Source organism: Euprymna scolopes, chromosome 46, assembly GCF_053919585.1.
Source record: "Euprymna scolopes isolate OS-2025 chromosome 46, ASM5391958v1, whole genome shotgun sequence".
NCBI lineage: Eukaryota > Metazoa > Mollusca > Cephalopoda > Sepiida > Sepiolidae > Euprymna > Euprymna scolopes.
The window spans coordinates 22,889,733-22,899,505 of NC_136527.1; positions in this window are offsets into that span (position 1 = coordinate 22,889,733).

Sequence of the window (9,773 nt, forward strand, 5' to 3'; positions counted from 1 at the left end):
ATTTTCTAATTATTTTTATAATCGTATTCAATTTATACAGGGTGGTCGCAAGAAAAACAGGGAATCTGAAGATCAGCTGAGATCATGAATAAAATGCGTGATTGCTATTTTTCGATTGGTTCTTTTATTGAATTTCTACGATGCATTGAAGTGACATTTTGAGTATCTATGAAAAATTTTTTAAAGATTATTCCTTGTAAAAATAAATCGTTGTTTAATAAATTTCCCGATTTTTTAGCGACCACCTTGTATTTCGTTCTACGCGTATAAAAATTGCGAATTTCACACAATTATGTTGTTATAGCCTGAGCGGTACTATCGGCCCTCCCTTCAACCCGACAGAAACTAAGACGCAAAGACATCCTATCTCCAAACGAATGACGCAATACCCAAAGTAAAGACCATACGACATAAAATAAAGCAAGAAAACTGCCATTTTAACAAATTTATTAATTCTATTCAAAAACTTGTTAAAACAATAAAAGATAAAAAAGGGCAAGTTTTTGAATGACACAAGAATAGTTTGAACGCTTGACAACGCTTCCATATATTTATATACGTTTTTTGCGGGACTATGCGTGTCGGCGTAAGTCCCGCAAACTCAAGATAATAAAAAATAAAAATAAAGTGTAAAATGAGGTTGACTCATTGGTTTGGCGCAAAATGAACTATTTATACATTTCAACCTGCTACACGGAGACCGTCAGAAAAAATTAATTTGTTTTCTTGGTTGGATGAAAAAAAAACAATATCTTTATAATGTAATATGCTTCCTAAGACGTCCGCATGAAAAGACAAATCTGAGTGGGCGTAGAAAAACTATGTGCGCGCAGAAGTAATCTTTATACAGTCACGCGTGCGTAACTGAATTTTGCTGTTTCAGTTGTCTCGACGTCAAGGCGTCGAGGTTATGATATGTTCAAAACACAAGCATACCCATATAAAATAAAGTAATAACTCGGTTGCAATATAAAATAATAAAATAGTTTTGTCGAAAAAACAAAGATCCGATTTTTTACAAATGTCTGCCACACTAGCAATATTAGACACAACTTCAATTTATAAAAAAAATCCAGATTCAGAAATAGTTTCCTCCTAATCTGATTCCCTGAAAAGAGATAATCTGTTCCAATTACGTACATAACCAGATCTTCAAAACCGGTAGCTATTAAGGTTAAAGGCAATATATATTCACCAGCTAGCTACCTTACAGCTGCTGCTGATTTTCTCACACGTGCTCTGTTACACAATTCCAGAAAAAGTTTTACCTATTGTTTCGATACTTTGTAAAATGAAAACAAACATAAAAATATATTCATATGCATGCATATAAAAAATATATAAACTTAATAGAATCTTATATAGAAATAAATATTTGATTTTACTTCATGCTTATTGTTTTAATTTGCAAGAAAATATCATTTTTAACTTGACCTCTTGTGTATTAGTGAAGTATATTTTTCAATTGAAAGCAATGCTAGTTTTTTCAGAACTCATTGTGTTCCTTAGAAATTTAAAAATTCTTTTGAAGGTTGAAAAATACTCTTTTTATCTGATGTAGTCATGTGAAATCTGAAGAAGATTTTCATCAGTTTTGTAATTTCACTATAATAGATATGATGGAAAAACGAATGTTGACAAATCCAAAGTAGTAACAGAGGCATTAGAAAACTACGTTCAGTTTGTAGAGGAATGGGACCGTAAATGAATAAAAAAACATGTAATGCTACTAAGACTAAGCTTCTTTTCTTTACAAATTATTTTAAAAAACTTCTCCAAACGATTGCCATGACAAAAAATCCATTTTTCAAACTTTTCGGCCTAACATTCCCACATATCATATATCTTTACAAAGCCATAATTCGCCTATGTAAAAAATATTGTTGCCACATCTAAGTTGATGAATCTAACTCTAGTCTTTACCTATTAGACATGATAAAAAAAGTGTCAAATCTAATAAGTTACGCACTATCGGCCATGCTCCAGCCCTGTCACATCGCCGGAATGTTGCATCTCTTTGCCAGTTTTGTAAACTCTTTAGTTGACTGTGCTCTGAGGAAATAGCACTTGTGAACTTTCGACGCACAAACTCCCAAATGATGCGAAAAATAGCAAAATCCTGTTGAAGCCTTTATGTGCCGATAATCCTGGAGTAGATTTTCCCTCGACTTTTTAACCCCCTTCCCATGTTTCCTGATTGCCTGGGTGTATGTTGCATGAACAACAACAGGTGTTACACCGTTTGGAGTAACGCCCCTTTGAGGTAACCGGTGTAAGAAGAGTGTTAAATAAAGATGGTTGCCAAGTAAACACAACGACTGGTTTTATGTTATATTTTATCCGTGGGCATCCTCACACATAAAACATGGTGATAGCGGTGGGATGTACAATAAAGAGAAGAAAAAACAAAACGGTGGAAAGGTAGCAGAAAAAGAAAAAAAACCCAGATCAGTAACGTTTAATTTTTCGGTGTGAAAAGTAGGACGCCACGAGGTGGTGAGGAAAAAAAATGTCGGAAGGAGACATGAGTGCAATAAACAGACCGGTAGCTGACATAAGACCACCACCATCCCTTTGTATGGAGCAGAATTTGACAGAGAATTGGAAGCTATTTAAGCTAAAATGGCATAATTATGCTATTATTACGTATCTGACAACCCAGACGATACAATATCAAACTGCACTTTTGCTTCATACGTTGGGGGATGATGCTTTGAAAGTGTACTATGGGTTTCACTTTTCAACGCCCGGCGTTTGATACATATGCTATAGGGGAAACAAATGAAACTTACGAGCGTTATGTTTTTCACACGACAAAGCAAGGAGAAACGGAGACCGTGGAATCTTTTATTACGGCACTTTGGACGTTAGTAAAAACGTGCAATTTTTGTGACAATTGCGTTTCCTCAGTACTCAGAGATCAAGTAGTGCTGGGAATACGTAACCCTCAGACACAAGCTGAGTTACTTAAAATAAGACAGCTGGATTTACAAAGATGTATAGACATTTGTAAGCTGCCTGAAAATGTTACGTTACAAGCCAGTATCCTAAGGCCTGAGAGAGTGAACCGAGTGGAGTTCAGACACAAGAAAAAGCCAGGGGAAAAAACTGTGAGAGAATGCAGAGCATGTACACTGCAACATGGACCGAACAAGGAAGTATGTCCTGCATTTGGCAAGACATGCTACAACTGTAATGGAAAAAAATCATTTTTCTGCGAAATGCAGACTAGCAAGGAAAAAGAAGGTGCAGACTGTCAAAACGCAACAATACGAGGTTAAAGATGACAGTAGTAGTTCTTCAGACTATGGGCAGTTAAACAGTGTAACAATAAAAGAAAAAGTTAACGCTGTGAATCATGAGGTGATAAAAGCGCAAATGATGGTGAAAGGAAAGCCAATTATTTTTCAGCTTGACAGTGGAACATCAGCAAACATACTGAATGAGAAGCATGTAATGGGGAAAATACTGGGGCCTTCAAATGGGGAAAATACTGGAGCCTTCAAATGGTCATGTGGAATGGAACAGAAGTGAAGCCATTGGGAGAGTGTCGACTCAAAATGACAAACCCCAAAACTGGACAAAAATATGCAGTTCAGTTTGGAGCGGTACATTTGGAGGTGGATACAGCAGTAACACCAAATGTAGCTGCAGCACGAAGAGTGCCAGTCGCACTGAAAGACAAATTAAAAGTTGAATTGGAGAAACTGGTTAAAAAGAAAGTTATTGAACCAGTAAGTGAGCCAACTCCATGGGTAAGTGCATTGGCATTGGTGATGAAGAAAAATGGAAATCTAAGGATTTGCATAGACCCAAGACCACTAAAATCTTTGAAAAGGGAATATTTCCAACTACCTACATTGGATGATTTGCTGCCAGAACTGGCTGACAGCAAAGTATTTTCCACCCTGGATTTACGAGAGGGATTTTGGCATTTGAAATTGGATGAAGTCAGCAGTCTACATTTACCACGCCATTTGGTCGGTTTCGGTGGAAGGTTTTACCATTTGGGATTACTCCAGCTCCAGAGATATTTCAAAAGGCCCTCTTTAACAATGTATGGGATTTAGAGGGTGTGATCAACAAAGCAGATGATCTTCTGGTGATTGGGAAAGGTAAAACAATGGAGAAAGCAACAGCTGATTATGACAAAAAACTGAGAAAACTGTTGCAGAGATGCCGTGATCATGGGATTCGATTGAATGCTGGAAAATTGAACCTACGACAAACATCTATATCTTTCCTAGGTCATACGATAACCAGTGATGGGTTACTTCCTGACCCTGGGAAGGTAAAAGCTATAAAAGAGATGCCATGCCCAACAGATGTTAAAGGCGTGCAAAGATTGGCTGGATTTGTGAACTACTTAGCAAAGTTTCTGCCACATATTTCTGACTTGATGGCCCCAATTCGGAATTTAGTGAAGGCAGATGTGCCATGGACGTGGTCCCAAATTCATGAAAGAGCTTTTGGAAAAATTAAAAGGTTAGTGAGTGAGGCACCAGTAATGAGATACTATGAACCCAACAAACCTTTCGTCATTCAATGTGATGCAAGTGAGAAGGGTATGGGGGCTGCACTACTGCAGGAAGGTCAACCTCTAGCCTATATCAGCCGTGCGCTGACTGACACAGAAACCCGATATGCGCAAATTGAAAAAGAACTGCTAACAGTCGTCTATGCTACCGAACGGTTTCATCAATATACGTTTGGTCGACAGATAACGGTACTGACCGATCATAGGCCATTAGAAACTATCATGAAAAAAGAGTTGGGAAAATGCCCCAAACGACTGCAAAACATGCTGATGCGATTACAGGCTTACGATGCTACCGTTCTGTACCATCCAGGTAGGAAGATGTTCCTTGCAGACACGCTATCAAGAGCATATATCCACGGAGTGAACAGCGAAGATATTGACAATGAAGATGATGTCAAGGAAGCTGAATACATTCCTGTAACAGAGAGGGGGCTGCTTGAACTGCGCTCAGCCACAAAAGAAGACCGAAGCATGCAGCAGTTGCAGCAAGTAATTGTGGAGGGATGGCCAGACGAAAAAATACATCTTGACCCAGAGGTGAGACCGTTTTTTGGTATACGAAATGAAATGACTGTACAAGATGGATTAATTTTCAGGAATAATCGTGTAGTGGTTCCAATTACCCAACGGGCTATACTGAAGGAGAAGCTGCATTCTACACACCTAGGAATAGAAGGATGTTGCAGAAGGGCAAGAGAATGTTTGTATTGGCCAAACATGAACAGTGAGATCAGAGACTATGTTTCAAAATGCCCCACATGCAGAAAATACGAAGTAGCCAATCCAGCCGAACCATTAATGGCTCATGAAGTTCCTGACAGACCCTGGGCGAAAGTGGGAGGGGACCTGTTTAAGTTTACAGATATAGAGACTATCTTTGTACTGTGGATTACATGAGCAACTTCTGGGAAATTGATCATCTTCAAAATACAGAAGCTAAGACAGTAGTAACTAAACTGAAACATCATTTTGCACGACATGGAATACCAGATCAAGTGGTAACTGATAATGGGCCTCAGTTTAGCAGCCAGGAATTTTCCACTTTTGCTAAAAAGTGGTGTTTTATACATACACCTGTCAGTCCATACAATAGCAAGGCGAATGGGAAAGTGGAATCTGCAGTAAAAATGGCAAAGAACCTTTTCCGGAAAGCGATGGACGATAAGGCTGATCCATACCTAGCAATGTTGGACCATAGGAATACACCATCTAAGGGTCTCTTATCACCATCTCAGAAGCTGATGTCAAGGAGAACAAAAACGCTTCTCCCAACTAGAGAGGAGTTACTCAGTCCAGAATTGGCCAAAAACCTCAAAAAGTGTGTCAAACGAGACAGCAGGAGACAAGAACAGTTTTTTAAACCACAAAGTGAAACCACTTCAACCGTTACACCCTGGAGATGTAGTACGGATGAAACCCTACATAAAGGGTCAGAGAGAGTGGAAGAAGGCAATTGTATGGGAGAGACTGGATGAGCGGTCATACAATGTAAAAGTGAATGGGGAGCTATATCGACGGAATAGGGTCGACTAAAAAAAAACTGCAGAAGCACCCCCACTTACATCGTTGATTTACCAGCCATGTAGAGTGCAGAGCAAAATAGTCAGGAATGAAGGTAACGGCATAGAAGAGAGAGATAACACAGGCCAACCTGGGTATGAAGGTGAATTGGGAGAGGGAGTTAACCCGACACCACCCCCAATGATATCAAGCCCCGAACAAACAAAAGCAAGCCTACGGACAACACGGTCGGGAAGAGTAGTGAGAGATCCTGTGAGATTCAGGGACTACGCGAAATAAAGTAGGAAAGGGCAGAATAATCCCTGTTAGGCAGGAGGGAAGTCTGCCCAATGAATGCCTAGGTCACTTTTTTTATATATATTTTATTTTAATTCCGTTCAGACGTTTTTTGTTTGTTTTCTCCTATCTTAGAGAAAAGGGAAGATGTTGTATGAACAGCAACAGGTGTTACACCGTTTGGAGTAACGCCCCTTTGAGGTGACCGGTGTAAGAGGAGTATTGAATAAAGATGGTTTCCGAGTAAACACAACGACTGGTTTTATGTTATATTTATCCGTGGGCATCCTCACACATGAAACAGGATACTGCTTATCGTAATGTTTGTGAAATATTAAAAATATTTTTATAATTATATTATTTTTTATGAAAATATTGAATTAAAATTGCTTATCGTAATGTTTGTGAAATATTAAAAATATTTTTATAATTATATTTTTTTCATGAAAATATTGAATGAATACTTCTTATCGTAATGTTCGTGAAATATAAAAATATTTTCATAATTATATTTTTTTCATAAAAATATTGAATGAATACTGCTTATCGTAATGTTCGTGAAATATTAAAAATATTTTTATAATTATATTTTTTTATGAAAATATTGAATGAATACTTCTTATCGTAATGTTTGTGAAATATTAAAAATATTTTTATAATTATATTTTTTCATGAAAATATTGAATGAATACTGCTTATCGTAATGTTTGTGAAATATTAAAAATATTTTTTATAATTATACTTTTTTATGAAAATATTGAATGAATACTTCTTATCGTAATGTTTGTGAAATATTAAAAATATTTTCATAATTATATTTTTTTTTCATGAAAATATTGAATGAATACTGCTTATCGTAACTGTGATATTCGTTGCCAGCATACTCACCCGCAAATGCTATATTTAAAAAAAAAAGTGGGAGTTGGCAGTCGCAGAGAAGAAGATTCATTTATCACACGCATACATGGAAGCCAGTGAATTATAGTGCATAATAAAAGTCTTTATATCCCCAAAAATACTCTGCAAAGTTTTAACGATATTTTCTCATTCAGCAAAGTCGAAAACATTTAAAAGTCGTAATTTAAAAAAAAAAGTTGTGGAGGTGTTATCATCAATAAAAAAGCTACCAGAATCAAATGCGTTATTTTTTTTTCTTTAGTTCTTAAAACTTTATATTGTAGGTCGATTTTGGAATTGGAAAAAGTATAATTCGAAGGAAGTTGCCAGACTAAACACATTATCTACATTTGTCCTCTGAAACAGAAAATAAGATATTTTTTGTTTTTAATTTATTGTGAAGGGGATAAGCATAATATCTAAATTTTACAAATGTTGAAAGAAATGAATTTCTACAGTTAAAATAAATATTGAAAGCCATTTTTCTATTTTATTTGACATGTAAAATAATTTTTAATTAAATCTGTTAAACTGTATTTTTAATAATAAAAAAACTGATATTTCAGGTTCCTTTAGAAAACCGGGAATATTAAAAAGATCAGAGAGTTAAAAGATGACCTAAGTTTCTTGTGAATATGGAGTCAGCTAACATACAAAATTTCTTTTATTATTAATTTTCCATATCATAATTTGTATTATTTTTTCTTTTTAAATTAGTCTTTATTCTACGAAATACCAATTTTAAATTCCTAAAACTTAGTTTTTTATAAATCTTAACTAAATCCTTGAAATTAAAATTAACATTTTTATTCAATATTAACAGATTGTAAAAGTTGCCGTGCACAAAAAACTTTACTTAACTCTTTAATCATAATTGCTTCAGTTAGTTTTATATTTTAATATGTAAAAAAAAAAAAAAACCAACAAACACACACAAAAAAAAATCGGTACTGCCAAAACTAAAAGAGAGAGTAAGTATATTTTTGGACGGAGACTTTCTTTTAAAATCTCTCAAAAATCAAGTAATTATCCAATCAATACGTAATTTTCACCGATTATAAAATGATGAATGAATTTTATAATGATGTACTTTTTATAATCGATATATATATATATTGTCTACTACCCCTTCTGTATTTGTGGGCACAAATATGCTTAAAACGATAAGCAGAAACTTTCTTTTTTAATATAACATGCTTTTAAGAATCGATACCATAAAAGAAAAGAAATTAATAAATAACTGCTCATTTTGCTAAAAATACGATGATTTCTCTTGGCAATATCTTTTTTATTCACCTATAGTTGCCTAACCGTGATACTAGATGCAAGAATGGTTTTCAACCGAGCATTCCCCGAATAGTTATGCATTTGGTATTGACTAGTCTCATCATTGTTTCACTTCGGGGTTATGTAGGCAATATATATATATATATATATATATATATATATATATATATATATATAAATGTAGTTTATTTAGTCACCTACTGGCCTCCGTACTTAATTTTAAAATATCATTAATTTTTCTGTAAATTTCGCAAATCTATAGAGTGGTATAAAAAGTTGTAATTATTTGAGATGCAGGTACTTATTATATTTTTATTACCAAGATTCATGTATATTTGTGAATGAAAAACAGTGATTTATGATGAATTTGTGTCGGCACTGCCGTCTAAAATCAATCATCTTCCATGAGTCGTTTTTTGTAATGATTTAATTTAGTTATCTCTCATCTATTTGTTTGTATGTTTGCTCAATAAATTGTTTTTTTATTGGAAAACATTCAAAACATTTTTTTCGATGCCACACAGAATTGCCCACATATCTGTGTATATTAGTCCTATTTTTATCTTACAACCAATTTGACGTCTTCATTAAATGATTGCTCCAATACGTGACTGTAGAATTCATGGGATATTCTCATAGCAAATCATATTAAAATATTTTAATGTAGGCAGGACTGTATATACTAGGCACCGCCAAAAATGGCCGAAAAATCAAGTTGTTGTTGTTTTTTAAAACGAAATTACATTTATTAAAATCCATTATTTCTGAGTAACTTTTTTTTCCAGAAAGATAAAACCCTGAATTTTATCATATAGAAAACAGAATAATGTAAAACTTTTTCTACTATTTTTAATTCAATTTTAAATGTTAAATTTTCCCCAAAAGTTAACAATTGACATTTTTTGTCTTGCACAAAAAACGTACATAAATATTTAAAAAAAAAAAGGTTTTTGAAATAATTCATTTATTTATTTGTTGTCTAACTAAGATTTAGGATGATTTTCTAAGAGAATATGCAAAAATATTATAATATAAGTACCTGGATTTCAAATAATTCCACTTATTCATACAGGCAACCAGTTATTTCGCGTCGATCTAGAGTCTAGATCGACACTGTTTACGTTTGCATTTGATAAAAAGCAAACTATGGAAGACCAAACAGGCAAAAAAAAACTTATTTTTCAGTGACGAAAATTTCAATGTATTATTAAGCTGAGGCTGGTCAGTACCAGGTGGGTGACCATTTGTATGA